This window comes from Maylandia zebra, linkage group LG1, assembly GCF_041146795.1.
Source record: "Maylandia zebra isolate NMK-2024a linkage group LG1, Mzebra_GT3a, whole genome shotgun sequence".
Classification (NCBI taxonomy): Eukaryota; Metazoa; Chordata; class Actinopteri; order Cichliformes; family Cichlidae; genus Maylandia; species Maylandia zebra.
The window spans coordinates 36,801,740-36,821,393 of NC_135167.1; positions in this window are offsets into that span (position 1 = coordinate 36,801,740).

Consider the following 19,654-nt stretch of genomic DNA (forward strand, 5'->3'; position numbering starts at 1 on the left):
ATGTAGCACTGTGGTCTTGGAGGAACCCTGTCTGACTTCAGTGTGCGCTGTACCACTGCTCATGGTTTCAAAGACAATAAAGCCACCTGACTTGACATCAGGAAAACGTTTAACAACGTCACAGAGCGAGGGAGCTGAGGGTTGTTTCCTGTGGACGTCTACAGCAGCTAGGAGCTGCTTCTGCTGACAAATAAAAACACTGCAGGTTTCAGTCACTTCCACGTTGGCTTCACTGTCCACTGTTAAAAGGAGCTACTAGAAGATGTTTTCACCAGAGCATGGTTCATAATCAGCTGTTTGCATAAGCAACCTTAGTACAGGAGCACGGTCTGACTCTGCTGCCCCGCTGACATTTTGTCTAGACCAGGGGTGGGCAACTCCAGGCCTCGAGGGCCGGTGTCCCTGCAGGTTTTAGATGTGTCCTTGAACCAACACAGCTGATTTAAATGGCTAAATTACCTCCTCAACATGTCTTGAAGTTCTCCAGAAGCCTGTTAATGAACTAATCCTTTGATTCAGGTGTGTTGACCCTGGGTGAGATCTAAAACCTGCAGGACACTGGCCCTCGAGGCCTGGAGTTTGACACCCCTGCTTTAATATGTCACAAGTTTGTGAAGTCTAGTGAAATCTGTCTGAGATATCCTTGTAGCTCTCAGGATCAAGACACTGTTGAACATTTCTTAACTTTTCCACTAATAACATCATTCAATTCAATGTTATTTATGCAGCGCCAAATCACAACAAAAGTCACCTCAAGGCGCTTTATATTATACAGTATATCCTATAATAATACATACAGAGAAAAACCCAACAGTCATATGACCCCCTATGAGCAAGCACTTTGGCGACAGTGGGAAGGAAAAACTCCCTTTTAACAGGAAGAAACCTCCGGCAGAACCAGGCTCAGGGAGGGGCGGGGCCATCTGCTGTGACCAAGTCCGAAAATGTGACAGTATTGTTCAACACTTTGGTTCATTAACAAACGTGCAAAAGTGCTGTGAAACCAACAAAGGCTGATTCTTCACACTCTCAGTAACAACGTTTTATTGCTGCTTTAATATTTACTGCAGTATTCAGGTGTGTCTCACAGGGTTTTTCTAATGATGCAACATAATGTGCTGCTGCAATTGCACTGTAGGTATTTCATTAGAAATCATAAATGTTTCTGTCAGTTCAATATTATTTTAAAAAATCGTTCACAAATTAGGACATTTCAAAGTACTCACAAACTTTTGAGCAATAGGCTTGTTGCTGACTCGTTTTCTAATTACTCTGGTTAATTGTGGACTAATTGATTAACAGGCTAATAATTAATCAGCTCAGATTAAAAGGTTCTAAAAGTCCTAACCAGACTCGGCGTAAATGTTACGAGCCGTGAACTCCAAAGGACAGAAACGCTTTAAAGTGCAGTTAATGATGAGATTTTATAGACGCGTTGCAGCTGTATGCATGAGTCTAAAACACACACATGCAGAGAAGCTGCAGAGATGAGGGGAAATCATTGCTGCAAAAAAAGCCAAACGAAAAAGCCGTCACTGTTTCTCTACACTGCAATTACAGCAGAGAGAATAGTGTGCATTATTTAAGGACAAATGTACGCCGTGTAGGCAGACAGAAGCAGAAAGGTCCCGAACCCACACCCTCAATTACCTCACAGTGACGCACGAGAGCGAATCTGAAGGATGCTGGGCTGACAGACTGAACTTGTCCAAGTATATGTTATTTACCGATCCAGTGAACTCGGAGCTGTGCCTTTTGTCCTCTCGGTTCCAAAGAAAAAGGTGGAGTACGACGCTTTCCCTCATGAATACTTTATTATTCATGCAATGTCATTATTATCTCTCTCCTTTGATATTTTGCTCTTTAACATTTTTTTGCACTTCATAAAAGTTGAAATATTAATCCCAGTGAGGGAAGATCAAAGCTGCTTCATCATCCCTTTAACACGCTTGAAATGTTCTGCAACATGACAGACAGTTTAAAACAGACTCTGCTGCCCACGCTCGAAACATCCTGTGTCTTTAGTGTACCGGGCAGCCTTTAAGGGACCAAGCATTATGATTTCATGGTGGGAACTGACAGGCTTTGCATTAATCATCTCCTCCACCCACACAGCTTTGCAACAGATACTCCCTATGTTAATGATACAGATTATGTCAAATAAGGACATTTTACAGACATTGTGTGAAATGCAAAAATACCAATGTGACAGATCGAGTGAGGAGAGTCATTGTGACAGGAGGCAGTCAAAGCTGTTTAATAGCAAATGATAACAAAAAGAGGCGAGGACATTTGCTGGAGCTCGCTTTTGAATCTTTAAGATTTTATTTAAGGCTGACCTGCACGTCTTGCTCCAGGACACAGGAAAAGTGGCGTGTTCTTTGAGTCATGTCTAATTGGGCCGTGTTGTTACTGTTCAAGGTTACTGCTACAGAAAACCGTCTGTCAGATAATTATGACCATGGTGTGAACACCAGAGCTGCCTCCTGCTGTGTTAAACACACTCTTGTCACACTTGGTGCAAAGATGATTGACTCTTGGAGTCAGCTGTAGGATGCTCCAGTTGACCTGTAAGTGTCTCGACAGAGCAAGGACGGCTTATTATTTTGTTCTGATCTAATCACTGTTGAGATAAAATGATTTGCAGTGCTTCAATATTGCTATGCTTTTTTATTAATAAGTATTATAAAGTCATGTAGTAGTATTAAGTGGACACAGGGGAGTAGAAAGCTGCAGACTCTCGCTCACGGTTGCCTGGGAAAAAGTAGATAAGAGGGGACCATCTCTGGTGGAAAGTTACTGAGACACTGTTGTTTAGACTAGAATGAGAGAGCTTCTGTAATAAAACTATCAGGGGCACACCAGCATTTTGAGATCTGCAGCAGCGTGTCATGCAGGACGCATCTCCCTTCTAGAAGTAATAAAGTGTTAAATGGTCTACTGAGCAGTGTTTGGTCTCTGAGGAATCAAAAGAACTGGGTGAAGTGTTGCTGTTAACATCACCCAAACCTACGCAGCATTTGTTAAAGCCTGATTCCAGCTTTAGGATGGTTGTTTACCAGGTGACATGATTGTTGAAGAAAACCTTCAAGATGGGATTTTATAGCATGTTTGGAGAAGTAAAAACAAGCTGCAGACTTTTATTAAAGTGTTATGTCACAGCAGCCTTCAGGGCTCAAAATGAAGCCAGAGTGGAGGCAACAGAAACGGCTCCTCTAACGGTCATTCGAGGGTTATTCTAAAAATGAGTCAGTCCACGTAGAGTAGCTGTCTGCTGGGCTTTACCTCAGCTGATTCAAGTCACTGAACTGAACACGTTAAATGTGTCTGTGATGACTTCCGGTTTATGTGACTATGGCGTAGGTCGCACCGAGCGTAGCTCCTGCAGAGTCTAGTTATTATCTAGCATTTCCAGGCACATTTTGACGGGTTTTTTTCTTTTTGTATAGTTCCGAGACAAGACTGTTTTTGCCTTTTGTGTTTACAATGTCGCGTAAGGTTAATAAGAGCGCAAGCACCTCTCAGCCGAACTTGCGACCTGCTGCTAACACTGCATCCCCGCCTCGTGGTAAAACTTCGCCACGGCCTGGGTCACCCGACACGCCGCTCGTCGATACGGAAAAATTCACGAAGGCTGAATTCCTCTCTGAACTTCGTGAAGAAATTTCATCACTGTTTAAAAAGGAACTGACGGCAGCGTTTGCGGAGAATCTCACGTCTATCAGGTCCGACATACAGCAACTAAAAACGGACCTTTCCTCAGATATATCTACCATGCGGCAGGAATTCGCTGGCCTCAGGAGCACGGTTACGGGGATGGAGCAGTCTCTCTCCACATGTACAGATGATATTGTCCACCTCCAAGCCAAAGTTGATGCGATGTCAAAGGAGTTGGCCAAATTGGAGAATAAATGCGAGGATTTGGAGTCCAGGTCTCGCCGCAATAATATACGCATTGTTGGTGTGCCAGAGGAGAACGTCCTGTCCGCTACAGATGTGTCCGTGCTGTTGATGGAGGCATTTCAGCTTGGGAAGGAGCCGCTTGTAGACAGAGCCCACCGAACTTTGGCCCCCAAACCTAACACCGGTGAACGTCCCCGTGCTGTGGTTGTGAGGCTGCACTATTACGCGGACTGTGCTAGGATTCTCCAGAAGGCCAGGGAGCTGCAGAGGGTGCAGATAAATAATATGACCATTTCTGTGTTCCCCGACCACACCGCTAAGACAGCGCGGGCCCGTGCGGCTTTCAATGAGGTCCGTCGCCAGCTTCGCGGCATCCAGGGAGTCCGATTTGGGATCCTCTATCCGGCAAGGCTACGGATCACTTATCAAGGAATGCAGCGCGACTTCGTCTCGCCAGATGAGGCCAAGGAATATATTAAGACAATAACCACGCGATAAAAAATATAGCAGGACAATGTTTGTCTGTTTGAAATAGCGAATGATCCAAATCCAAACATCATTGTGGTGAGTTAAGTTTGTTACTCTGCCAAACACTTGTTTTGTTTTACCTGTCTAATAGTAAAATATAATTGTGTTATTTTTTATTTTATTTGTGCCTTTTAATTTATTGAGAAAAGACTCTGTTGGAGCTTTGGTTTGACACGGTTCGTTTCGTAGTCGGGAGCGTTTTTGTTCAGATTGCTCCGGGTGGGAGCGTGCACTGCCGTCTCCGTCGTTTGGGGATGGGGGCTTTTGCTGTGCAGGGGGGAGGCGGGTGGGTGTGTTTGACGTGTTATTATTATTTTTATTCTGAAGCTGTACTTTTGTTGTTGTGGGTTTGCGTTGTGTGTTTGTGTGAGTGTGTTTTTCCCACTTGTTCTTTCTTTGGGGGTGAAGAAATAAGTATTTTCTCTTTTGTCTTTCTGCAATGATCAGCACTTCAGGTCAGTCTTTAGGCAATAGTGGTATTAGATTTTTAACTTGGAATGTCAAAGGTATGAATAGCCCAATTAAACGATCTAAAATATTTACGCATCTTAAACGTTTAAAGAGTGATGTAATGTTTTTGCAAGAGACCCATTTGCGAGATCGGGATCATCTTAGGCTCAGGTGCCCATAGGTGGGTCATACTTTCCATTCAATGTTTAATTCAAAAGCCAGGGGGGTGGCGATCTTAATAAACAGAAGGGTACAGTTTACAGCCTCTGAGATTAAAGCTGACAAAAACGGGAGGTATTTGGTTGTTGTAGGCACCATGTACAATGTACCCGTCCTCTTAGTCAATGTGTATGCGCCAAATTTTGATAATCCAGGTTTTACAGATGCACTTTTGAGTAGTCTCCCTTCCCTTGATACTCATCTTTTGATATTGGGTGGTGACCTAAACTGTGTTATTGATCCTGCCTTAGATCGTTCGAATCCTCGGACCCTGACCCAATCCTCTATGTCCAAGTCTATTTCTGAGTTTATGTTTCAGAATGGTTTTGTAGATCCCTGGAGGTTTTCTAACCCTACTGCCAGAGCGTACTCTTTCTTTTCTCAGGTACATCAGTCCTTTTCGCGGATTGATAATTTTTTTTGTGGACGGTTCCCTTATTCCAAAAGTACTGTCATCTACATATCATCCTATTGTCATTTCCGATCACGCACCACTTAGCGTTGACATCAAGCTCATAGCCCAGTCCTCTTTTTCCTCACCCTGGAGATTTGACTCTCTGTTGCTTTCGGATTTGTTACCTTTATCAAATCCGCAATTGATGAATTTATGGTGTTTAATGACAGCAATACTGTTACGAGGTCATTGCTTTGGGAATCTCTTAAAGCATATGTGCGTGGGCAAATAATTTCTTTCTCTGCCCATTCCACTAAAAGCCACAAAGCCAAACTTCAAACTTTGACTACACAAATTTGTGACATAGATAGACAGGTTGTTGACAGTCCCACTCCCGATTTGCATAAAAGACGACTTGACTTGCAGACCGAATTTGATTTACTTTCTACGGCAGATGCTGAATGTCTTTTACTTTGTGCGCGTGCGACTTATTATGAACATGGTGATAAGCCCAGTAGGCTTTTGGCCCATCAGTTAAAACGTCAGGCCTCGTCTCGATTAATTTCCCAAATTAAAGATGCGGCAGGCAACTTGGTCTCTGATTCAAAGGAAGTAAATGAGGTGTTTAAGACGTACTATTCCTCCCTATATGAATCTGAATTTGCTGCTGACGCCTCAGAGATGGATTCTTTTTTTAACGGTTTTATAATGCCCACTGTCGATCATGTTATAGCTGAATAATTAGATGCCCCTTTTAGGTTGGATGAAATTGTGCATGCAATCAAGACCATGCACAATAGTAAGGCACCAGGACCCGACAGGTTTTCAGTTGAATTTTTAAAAACATTTATAGACAAGTTAGCCCCACTACTTCTTTCAGTGTATAATGAATCTTTTGAACGTGGTCTATTGCCCCCTACATTGTCTCAAGCACTAATTACTGTTCTCTTAAAGAAGGGTAAGGATCCTACGTCTTGCACCTCGTATAGGCCTATTTCACTGCTGAATGTTGATGTTAAAGTCTTGGCTAAAATTTTGGCAATTTGCCTTGAAAAGGTTCTTCCTACTATTATTTCAGATGAACAGAATGGCTTTATTAAAGGCCGCCAGCTGTTCTTTAATGTCCGCACGCTTTTGAATGTCATTCTTTCCCAACACTCAACCACTAATCCAGAAGTAGTTATCTCACTTGACGCTGAGAAAGCTTTCGATCGTGTAGAGTGGAGCTTTCTCTTTGCGGTCTTGCAAAGATTTGGTTTCAAGGACAGATTCATTTCATGGATTCGACTGTTGTACAAGGCACCACAAGCCAGTGTCTATACAAATGGTGTTTCCTCTGGCTACTTCTCATTGTCACACGGCACGAGACAGGGTTGCCCCCTGTCCCCCCTACTTTTTGCTATTGTAATTGAACCCCTATCTGTAGCTTTGAAGGCCCTTCCTCATTTTCGTGGTATTTCCCGGTCAGGCCTTGACGTAAAATTGTCTTTATATGCAGATGACCTGCTTCTATATGTTTCTGATCCCTTATCTAGCATACCATCGATTGTGTCTCTACTAAACAAGTTCGGCTCTCTGTCAGGTTACAAAATAAATCTTCTTAAAAGTGAATGTTTCCCCATAAATTCTTTAAGTCTTACACTTAAACAATCTGACATTCCTTTTAGACTTAGCCCTGCTGGCTTTAAATATTTGGGAGTTAACATGACTCGTACTTTGTCTTCTCTATACTCTTCCAATTTCTCCCCTTTAATGACTCAAATTCAATCAGATTTTCAGAGATGGAAATCGCTACCTTTGTCCCTAATTGGTCGGATCAATGCTGTAAAGATGAACATTTTGCCTCGATTGTTATTTCGGTTTCAGAGTATTCCTATATTTTTACCTAAAGCTTTTTTCAAAAAGTTAGACCAGCTAGTTACATCGTTTTTGTGGGGAGGGAAACACCCCAGGGTGAGGAAATCATTATTACAGAGACTGACGTTTGATGGTGGTCTTGCCTTGCCTAACTTTTTATTTTACTATTGGTCCTCTCATGTTCACAAATTGACCCATTGGCTTGAATCTCAAGACCTGCTGTGGTGCAAACTGGAGCACCTGTCGTGCACTTCCTCATCCTTAGAAGCTTTATTATTCTCTCCACTACCACTTAAGCCTTCTCATTTCACCCAAAATCCCGTGGTACAGTCTAGTCTAAGGGTCTGGTCACAATTCAGGAGTCATTTTAAGTACATCTCTGCGTCAGTACACATGCCCATCACGCAGAACCATCTGTTTACTCCTGGCCTCATTGATGGTACCTATGTACAGTGGAAGCGTCATGGTATTAATACGTTTAAGGATCTCTATAAAGATGGCACTTAAGTTTTTTAGACCTGTGTTCAGAAACAAATCTTCCGGCTACCAATCTATTCCGTTATTTTCAGGCACGGCATTGCACTTCTGCTCTCTTCCCCTCCTACCCTCTTCTCCCAAATGTCCAACCGTGGGAGGAATTCTTATCCCTTAAACCCAATAAGAAGTCAATTATATCTTTAATATATAAACAACTTATGGATTTAAATGTCCATTCCGTTGCTAAAATTAGGAGGGCTTGGGAGCGGGAGTTAGGAGTAATTTTTTCAGATCAGCAATGGGAGAAAGCAGTATCCAATGTCCGTTATAGTACGTCCTGTGCCAGGTTACAACTCATCCAGTTCAAGGTGTTGTACAGGGTTTACTATTCAAAGTCTCGTCTGTCTGAGATTTACCCACAAGTGATGGATCAGTGTGAGAGATGTCATGCCACCCCATGTGACCTAGGCCATATGTTCTTTCTGTGCCCAAGACTCCATGGCTTCTGGAGTCAGTATTCAGTTATTCTTTCCAAAGCTCTTGGGACCCAAATCTGCATGGACCCTTTTCTAGCTGTTTTTGGGCTTCCAGTCAACACTGGTCTAACCGACCCTACACACTTCAAAATATTAGCCTTTACATCACTTTTGGCTAGACGTTGCATCTTACTCCTTTGGAAATCTTCAAAGCCACCTTCAGTTTCTTTTTGGTTTAGAGATGTGATGTCATTTCTTAAATTGCAAAAGATAGGCCTTGTGGCGAAGGGCAAATACAGAGACTTTTATCGTATCTGGGGCCCCTTCGTAGACTATTGCAAGTCATTAAACGCTCTACCAGCTGATTAATATCATGTCTCTTCCCCCCCCCCCCCCCCTTCCCCCCCCCCCCCCCTTTTTGGGGTTTGTGTTTGTTTTGGGTTTCTTATTAGGTTTTGTTTTGTTTGTTTACTTAAGCGTGTGTGTAGATGTGCCTGTGTGTGTGTTATTGTGTCTGTTCATGTAAGAAAAACTAAAAAATATGTGAGGGGAACAGATTGTGTTGTCATTGTAAACTACTGTACACTTGTCTCTCAATAAAAATATTTAAAAAAAAAAAAATGTGTCTGTGATGTCGGAGCATTTCTATGGCTCACTGTGTGCTTAACCTCCCTTAAATTCTACACTCAGATATTTTCTCATCCAACAAATAAGCTTAGCAATCCTTTGTCAGTGATTTGTGTTCTGGTAAGTGTAAGTCCACTATTAACTTTGTCCGTGCTTTGGTCACAACCATCACCAGATCTGTGCAAAAGTCTTGAGTGGCTGGGCACTTTTTATTTCTGCTTCAGGTATTTTACAGTTTTTATTTGACTAATTTTACAATCATTTTCAGCACAGTCTTTGTAACTGACCATTTACAGTGGCCACTTAACATGGATCTATAAGCATAAAACGTGCACCTAACTCATGAGATGAACTGGTGTTGTATCAGAAAAACCAAAGTTCAAACGGTTCAAATCAGGAGTGAAATCAACCACCTGTAAACATGGAGGCTCTGTCATTTGGGGGTTTGTTGAAGATGAAAATGAATTATGACAGCAGTGTCGTATGCTCAGATCTGTAAAGTGTCGGGGATCTCCACCCTGCAACCAAACACATTGCCATTGTGCATACCTGATTAGAAAAACACATCAGGAAAGACTATCAGTCATGGACTGGCCTCCCCACAGCTCAGACTTCAACATTACTGAAGCAGTGTGGGATCATCGTGACAGAGCATGGAATGAAAGGCAGTCAGAGTGGAGCTCTGAGCGTCCTACAGGAAGACAGAGATCAGAAAAGAAGAATATAGGTTGTCACACCAAATACTGACTTTCCAGCTCTTCAAAAAGTTGTGTTTTTGTCATCTATGCTATATTTCCGTGTGTGAACATTTTTCAGTAAATTGCTGCAGCTAAATGAACGACGACTTCAGGCGTTTGCACAGCATCAAATGTGGGTTCATCTGATGGTAGCTAACTTCAAAAAACAAAAAAGGTTTCCACACAGCTGTGCTACACTGTGTTTTACTCTAAATGCTGAAATCAGTGAAGATCTGCCAGAATTCACTAAAACAAACAGAAAAAACAAACAATTGTTGATTGTAAAGTATCCTGGAGCCACTTTACATGATGTTTTAAAGTGCTTAAAACCCCACAGTATGAGTGCATACTGAGGTTACACACACAAATCAAGAAACTTTGAAGTTAATGTTTTCAAAAGCATGTACATATATTTCATTTCACATATGTTACAGACATTCACCTGCGATACCTCGAGCCCACATGTTGGATGCATGAACATGACTCAGTATCCAAGAACAAAATAAAGGTGTCTGTATATTTCAAAGTGAAGTCGATTATGAACTCGTGTTTCATTTATATAACACAATATGCCCTTAATGCATTGACATGCAGTCTAAATCAGTCTGCAGTAGATCAATGGTACTCTGGTTACTTAAAACTTCTTTTGGTGTTTAAATGTTTATGTTGTATCTGATGCTTCTTCATATTCCTGCACCTGAAGCCCCACAAATGGCAGTTAGACACACTGATGACTCACTCGCTCATGAAATTAGAGGCAACAGTGGAGTCAAACTCAAGCTGCTGGCTTTATGTCATAAAAACTGACTTTATATCACATTTGTTTGACACCGCTCGAGTAATGATGCTCATTAATCACACTCTTATTTCACACAGATGACTTGTAAGATGCAGCAATTAGTGATGAGTCACGACTGGAGTTAACACTCGACCCGACCCTGATCGTTTTTCACTGCAAGAGCGGGCTGGTATGCCATCTGATGACCAATCAAAAACCAGCGCTGGGAAGACATTCTGATGTGTGATAGCGAGATAAATAGAGATTAGCTCTGACGCGATGCTCTTATGTCATCTCATTTTCCTTTTTTCCTTCCTCTCCTCCTCCTCCTCCTCAGATCTCCATTTGAGGTGTTTTCCGGAAAGGAGATATTCTTTGTTAACGAGACAGCTCAGCGGCACTTGTACTGGTGTGTGTAATTAAGGCTGGGCTCTGCAGATAGACGGAGACCTGAGCTCTCTGCTCTTCCCTTCACACCAAACTCCCAGTTTACACAAAACAAACTGATTGTGGGAAACACAATCAGAGCTAGACCACAGGCATTGATGTTTTTCTTCTGCTTATCATTCATATCAACTGCGTTGCCCTGTCCTGGAACAGAGTGAGAGCTCTCGTTATGGCATCTCTGCATATTTATGTGACAAGTTTAATTTGAAACATGATATAAATTACACAAGTCCCAACATCCTCATCTTTATTTCTTTTGAAGAAAAGGCTGGCAGTCAAGCTGAAAGCGAGCGAGGCTATTTTTAGCTCGTGAAAAGTCAACATTTTAGAAACAGAGGTTTTTTTTACATGGTAAAGGAGAAAAATCAACATTTGAAATGATGAGGAGATAATGAGAGCTCAGCACTTCATATTTCATATGGGAGAAGTATGAGCAGCAGATTAAAAGACAGGCACTACTTCTTTAGATGCTTCTTGAACGAGTAGCTGTTAGATTAAAGTCTGAGTCAAATGAGGTACAAAGAACAACTTCACAGGTCTGCACGTGGCTGATGAATGAAATGAATGTTGGTGAAACACAACGGACTGATTAATGATTTCATTATGTTGTAGTAGAGCTCAAGCAGAGACTTGGAAATGTTTGATCAGACCTGAAGACAACTCTGTCTCCCATTCATATCTGACATCACAAATATAAATATATATAAATACAATGTAACAACTTTACGGTTCACTTGAGTATTTTTTGAGGTCAGTTAAAAGAAAAAAGGATGCTGTACATAAAATAGTATGTAGTTACATCTTCCAACAAACTAATTACATCTAATAATTATATATAGGAGTGAGTTTGTGGTTTGTGAAAGCCACCACGTTCCATCCAACATATTTAATACAGTGGAAGGACATCTCAGACTAATCACGTGCTGTGTATGTGGCCGGTCCCTAACCACATACAGTGGGCTGAAAAAGCCCTGAGTTACTATTTGTTTTGTATGTTTGTGACACGTAAATGTTTCAGATGATCATGATGATGACACAAGTGAACACAAAATGCAGTTCCTAAATGAAGGTGTTTATTATGAAGGGGGAAATATCCAAACCTACAGTGCCCCGTGTGAAAAAGTGATTCCCTCTCATCCTAATAACTTATCAGTCAAGCGTTTTGTCTTTGGCTGTGGAGGAATTTTGGCACATTCGTCTCTGCAGAGTTGCTGTAATTCAGCCACATTGGAGGATTTTATAGCATTAACTGCCTTTTTAAGGTTCATGCTCAAATACAGCAGCACTTACCAACACTTTCTGTTGATTCCAGAGACCCTGGAATCAACAGAAAATGAATCAAACAGGATTTCTTTTGGATCTTAGCAAGGTAGAGTCATTCAGGTATCACTGGCAAAGCTGAGCAATTCTTATTTATACAAACACTCCTGCAGCACATTCATGGACAGCCTGCTCGGAGCTCTCTGTATAGCTTATTTAACGAGTCACAAACACACAACAGCAGCAGATCGTTTACAGTTTTACTGCTGTTTACGTTCTGTGCCGCCATCTTGGATCGTGAACTCTGGGTATGCAGGGCTGCGCTGACTTTCCAAGTGGGAAAACCAAGTCGAGGGGGCATCCCACAAAAACACTTCTGACTGGGAACTGAATTTCCGAGTTCTGACGTAGTCATCTTCAACAACTCACCTCAGCATGGCTGCCATCAGTCAAAAGTGAGCTTCTCTGATTCAGCCTGTTCTGGGCTCCGTTCACCAGGTTTTACACAGTAAATAGACATGGATGCTTCTCACCGAGAGCCTTCGACTGACAGGAAAAAACTCGAGCAGTAATACAAACACGCTGGCCAGCTACGACGACGTTATAAGGTGTGTCTAAATTTAGTGTTTTTGATCTCTCCGGGTTGACTGAGACATATTTGTCCCTTAGCAGCCACCATAGCTAGGATTACACACACTTTAATTGGGAAGGATAAGAAAACAGAACTGAGTTAACTACATTACTGACATCTAGCAGTGAAAATTTCACACACTTTTAACATCAGGTCGTGATCACAGTGACAGTGCTGTCTTTGGAGAAATGCCTCACCACCTCATCAGTATACTGTTTTGCAGTAAAACGTCTCTGTTGCTTAGCACTAATTAGCGGATATGTAGCTATTGTATCTGCACCGTTCATGGCACTGCTTAGTTATTGCCTAATAACTAAGCATTGAACCTATTTATCCAAATCTGATGGTTCAAAGTGTTATTCTAATTTATGTTTCATCGGCGTCTCGGCCTGCATGAGTCTCTTCCTGTTCATCATGTGTGATCTCCTTGTCTATGTAGGTTCCCCGTGTGCTTCCCTCTCGTGTCCCTTATCTGTTCCCACGTTCTTCTCCCTGTGTTCTGTGAGATTATTATACTATCTTATGCCATGTTATACCCCTAATTAAAGATTGTGAAATTATTATGTAGTTTTAGTTTGCATTATTCTCCTGAATTAGAAGAAGGTGATAACTATTACACTTATTAAACTGATTTGTATTACATTAGACTGCTGATTTATGGTGAATGAATGATATTGTTTTACGATGCATTATACTGCTGAGGTATAAGAAATACTGTTTTCAGAGTCATCGCCTTATTAGTCTGATTAGAAAAAAACAGAACATACTGCACAGGAAGCCAAGGTCATAACTTAGGCGCCGTGTGAGAGAAAGAATGTGGATGTTTAGGCTTTTACGACTAGGTCGGGGCCACTAGAGGCTATAAGAGCTTGAGTAACCCTTGCCCAGTTTAAGATTTTCTGTGTCCCTCTGCATGAATGTCTCCCCATCCGGATGGTTTATGCTCATAAAGTGTTGAATTGTATGAAATAAAAGATTGTTGATTGAGCATTTATACACCGAGTATTGTCCTTCTTTCAGCCCAAAGATCGAAAGAATTGGGAGGATTTAACAGTACCTACCCGTTCCCCCAGTCTGTCGTGTAATTCATGTCTGTGTGTTCCTTGTCCTATTGTCAAGTTTGGTTGTCATGTCTACGTCTCTCCATGTTTCCTGTTTTATTTTGAAAAGGTCTAGTGTTTCCCTGTTCAGTGTGTTAGTTTTACTTTTCCCTGTGGTGTTGTGATAATTTGTGTCAGCTGTGTCTCCCAGGTGCTTCCCTCGTTACCCATCTGTGTATTTCAGTCCTCTGTCTTCCTCTGTTCTTTGTCAGGTTGGCTGTGTCCCAATTCAGGGTCTGCACGCTTGAAGTACGTATTTTAAGTGCGATTACGTCACCGCCACGCGTCGACGGCTGTCCTAATTCGAAGTGTACTTCAAATACGTACTCCAAATGCGCCGTCGATTTCCCCAAATATCAAGCGTGTCACTACCCAATCCGTACCGGAAACCCGATCAGTACCCTGGTGTCTACTTCCGGTCGAAGTGTTTTACGATAGTTACGGGTCAGAGTATCTGTTAAGATGTTAAGAATGATAAGTATCTCTTAAAACGCTTCCAATAATGAAACATTTCAATATAATGTGGACAAAAATGAAAAATAACTCCCCGATCCTTACTGGGCATGTGCAAAGTCAGACCGTACAAATCGGGTCTACCCGATCCGTACCGCTCCACATAATAGCCCAATTTGGAACAATAGATATATACTGAGGAACAGAAAATCTATTTTTATTCAAGATTGGTTATCAAAAGGTGTTTGGGTAATTGCCCATTTTGTAGATGAGGAAGGACATGTTCTAGTACATCAAGATTTTTGCCAAAAATTTAATATCCAATGTTCTAAAAGTAAATTTAATCGGGTTATAAAATCCATTCCATTGTCACTTAAAAACATAGTTGTAAATGATATAATATATTCTGACATCTCCCCCAAGCTAAGGCAATTATATATAGATGGTATTCAGTTTTGTGATGTTAAATGCAATAATAAGTTTCTAAGATCTTCATTAAGGAGTCTTTATTCTCCAAATTTACTTAGACGTAATTACATATTAAAAGATTTCCAAAGGGAAGAAATTGAAAGAATAAGAACTGATTATATCACCTTCCCTATCCCTCCTAAAGGGAAAGAAGTCCAATTTAAAATTTTGAATAAAATTTACCCGACAAATAGACTCCTTGGTGATAGATTCAAAATAGAAACTGGTAATTGTGTATTTTGTGAAACAGAAGAGGAGGATTTGGACCATCTATTCTTTTTATGCAATTTTATACAAATATTTTGGTTGGATTTTCATACCTGACTTTATTCCAGTGGGATTCAAATTACCCCATTTACCTTAAATATGATCATGTTTGGAGTGTTTTTGAAAGAAAAGAAAGCTAATTATGGTGTTAATGTGTTATTAATCTTGTGCAAGCAATTTATACATAAATGTCGTTTTTTTTTTTAAGACCAAACCAACACTAGCTTACTGGAAAAACGACTTAAACCTGTTGGTTAAATCTTTGACTTTAGTTAAAAAGAAAAAGGCTGCTTTTTTTGTTTCCTTTGTAGAAGATTTTGATTTAGTGAGTTAATAATCTGTTAAATTATGTAACCCCATCTTTATATTTTCTTTTTCCTATGTATGAAAGTTGCTAATATGTAAGGAATGTTTATTCTCTGACTGTGTAATATATGGTGCATTTTGTTTGTATGTTAATTTTACTAATAATAAAAAAAAATAATTAAAAAAAGTACTGAATATGATGTCACTTATTTATGTGCGAATGTTTAATAACGAAGAAAATTAAAACATTACTGTTGGCCACATGTTGGCAAAGTTATGTGACATTAGTGATGTTTGTACTTTCAGCATTAACTTGGCTTTAAAGCCTCTACTTCAAAAAATATATATAGTCGACCTTAATCTTACATAGAATGTGATGATTTTATGGATAATTAAAGTCAGTCATGTATCCACAAACACAACAGGCTGAAAGTCAGTGATGCTGCTCGGTTTGCAGTCCTGAATATCACGGCACAAGCAGGATTCACTGCACTGTTAATGTTAGCTATGTTATATTGCTGCCTCTGTTCGGTGGTGTCGAGCCAAACGGACTTTAACGTGTGTTTGAATGAGCTGACGGTTCACTCGTTAAGCTGAAAGAAAGATGCTTTAATCACAGGAGTCACACGTGTGTCCACTGTACCATCTGGGAACTCTTCTTGTTTAGCACTCGTAATAACACAAACACTAAATCCCCCTTCTCTGGTGCTGTTGTGTAGCAGTGTGTACACCTAAGACTGCCACCTGTCTGTCTGTCCTGTGTCTGTGGAATAAAAGTATGAACATGTGTTTATAAGTCACACTTGTGTCTGAATCCTGCAGCTTATCGCACATTTCATTTCCATGTGTGACAACTGCAAGTGTCCAGAGTGAGGACAGACTGAGGGACCCACTGCTGCACATCATCTGTGAGGCTTTGCACCCCTGATGATCCACCAGGACAAACTCAGCAGTGTGTGAGGAAGAGGAGGAGGAAGAGCCAGCAGCAGCTGACAGTTGGAGAGAATAGACAGACTGTTCCCTGTTTGTGAAGGACTGCTAGGAAAGTTATAACTAATTGTCTGTCCTGAATCAGTCTTATTAGGTAATGTTCAAATAATTTGATCATTCCAGTGTTTTCAGTGTGGGAGAAAGTACTCAGGGCCTTCAAGTTACACACTATGAAAGGCAGCAACAAGTTTAATGTTCAGAAACCTAAAGTTTGTATCAGCAGCAGAATGGAGCTAAAAATAAATGTTGGTTTCAGTTCTATGAAGCTTTGAGTATTTTGGATCAGTAGCACTGCTGTGTTTGTTGCATCATATTGCTGTAATTGTTTATATGCTTTATATATTCTGAGCTAAGTTGATCTATAGTGTTACATCATATTCTATAAGGATGTTATGTGTTTGGATACTTTCTGCCCAGTTTAGCAGAAGTCAGCCTGTTTAAGGCTCTGATGTCTATTCTGTATGACTTAAAGCAATTATGACATGGTCTGATTTTCTCACCCAATAAAGGAATATTTCATATATCAGTCTACTCTTCATTCTATCAGAAACAGTCATCACAGCTCGGACATTTTCTTTTTACACATATATGTAAGCATTGAGCCAAATTTAGTAATGCCAACATATTAAAAGAACAATATTTGTCTCTTATATATAATACATCTGTAAATACACTGTCAAAGGTACTTGTCTTTGAGTGAAGATTTAAGGTGATAGGAAATATAAATAACTGCAACTTGAATCTTTGACACAGAGTTCAAGCTCACTGCTGTAATATATCCTGTAATATGTATATATATATATATATATATATATATATATATATATATATATATATATATATATATATATATATATATATATATATATATGTAAATGCTGTTAAAATGTTAAGTTACATAATTTCATGAATATATATAGTTTGCGTTGAAATGTCTTTATTTGAAATGTACATGTGTAAGGTGAGAGCTAGTGTCTCGTGAGAATACCCTTAACGAGAGCACACGAGACTTTTCATGGACTGCGAGGGAGCAGATGTCTCTCATGAAGCGATTTAAGCTAAAAGTTTACTAAAAGAAAGGGCAATACAAGGACTTAAGGACCTCTTTTCAGGACAAGCAGCCAACGAGGTATTTGTCATTTGAGAAATGTTTTTTATTTTGTGTTTGGACTTAATATGTGTACTGTAAAGTTGCTAATTGTTTGTACTGTTCGCTCGTGACCAGTTCTCACGGCGTAATGGCGTATTGGCGTAATGGCGTATCGGCGTACTGGTGATGGTGAAGCTGAGGAGAGAAGGCCCAAGTAATAAACGCCCGTTTCAAAGAACCGACCTGTGTCTGTGTTGTCGTGAAGAGAGCTACAGTGAGAACTCGCCTGCTCAACACGGGTAGGAGAGGACAGGATCGCCGCGGATGACGAAACGACGCGGATCCGGTGCATCACGTCAGATAAGCAGAGTGCATAACGCATATCGGCACAGCATTAACAAGCAACGGTGGTTAGACTGAGTTAAAGCGCTAATTTTCACGTTTAAGATCAGGAGAAGCTCTACCACAAAGTGAAGTTAAGGTGGTGTGAGAAGTGGTTAAATGTGAAAATTGCAACTAAGGGACTCATCTGTTATTCTTGCTTGCTTAATGTAGAGATTAATCCAATGTGTTTGCATTTATAGTTGTTGTACATCACAAGGTTCATAGAACAAACAAGTAAATATTTAACAAGCTCACAGGTTATGAGTAATTTTGAGTTATACAAAATCTGCTGAGTTTAAAGGGCACCTTATGTGAATTTTAAAGGGGTACTATACTGATGTGAAAACTTGAAAACCTTTAGTAATGTAAATGATAAGGATTTAAGGTATTTCTAAGTACATTTACACTGTTATTGTATATTTGTGATAAGGTGATTTTTGTTGTTCTTGTCTGTTTGAAACTTAAGTTCAGTATTGAAGTCAACAGTGTGTTGGAAGACTCATACATACATTTATGAACCTTAATTCAAATTAAGTTTATTGCAACTTTCACTTACACATAGTCCAGAAGAAATCTAGTTGAAGTTTAATAGCTGCACAATCACACTGCTATAATCTCAACATGTCTAACATAAGCAGAGAGACCTGCCATAAAGATGCTGAACAATCCGCTCAAGCTGAAGCTACTGTCACTGAATCTGCAGCAGAACTAGAGGGGCTTCGAAGAAGTGAGAGGGCGCGTACCCTAACAGAAAGGGGAAGAGCATACCAAGATGAGAGACTGAAGCACATTCAACGCAAATACAAAATCATCTATGAGAAGTGGAGGTGTCATGCACGAATAGGCAAAGAGTTATTAAGTGGTGATGCTTCTAAGGATGAGTTAACTGAGCTTATTGAGAACATCAAAAGCACCTGTTCTGATGTAAAGGTGGTTTATGAGGAGCTGCGTCAAGCGCAAACCCCTGAACCAGACCTGCGGCGCAGGGTTGATACATGCATGTCATTCTCAGAATTTATTATTCAAAGAGCAGAGAGACAGCTTAAAGGTCATGAAGCAGATAAAGATGAAGAGTCTTGGCCTGATGCTGGATCTGTTCTAGGCTCAACAGGTTCTGTTTCTAGACCACTGTCTCGTCAAGGATGTAGTTCTACCCACTCTAGCAGCCACTCTGTCAAAAGAATAGAGGCTGTAGCTGAAGCTGCTGCAACTCAGGAAGTCTTGGCAGTGTTGGAGGAGCAAGAAAGGGAAGAAACAGAACTTCAAATGTTAGAGGCTGAGAACCTAGCCAGACAGCAAGCAATCCAAGATAAACGTAGAAAACTTGCACGCCTAGAAGAAGTAAAGAAGCTAAATGCTGCTAGAGCTCGAGTGAGGGTCTATGATGAAGCTGAAGAAAACATAGAAGCAACTGATTTGTCGTATGGTAGTGAAGTACTGCCAGAGCTTAGAGTCGCTGACTCCACAGTACTTCCAGTCACAACCCATTCTCTCAATGCATCAAGTCCCCCATTTATTCCTCAATCCCTAGCAGTCACAAGTCAAGCTCCTTGTCCACAACAGCTACCTCAGTCTCCTCCAGCCTCAGTGTTGAGGCCTCAAGAGCAGAATAGCTTAGATCTGGTCAATGCACTAGTAGAAGCTATGAGTGCAAACCGGCTCCCAACACCAGAGCCTGGGGTGTTTACAGGAGATCCCTTGAAGTTCAAAGACTGGCAACTGTCCTTTGAAACATTAATAGAAAGGAAGAACATCCCAAAGAATGAAAAACTGTATTACCTAAGAAAGTACTTAGGTGGCACAGCAAAGAAG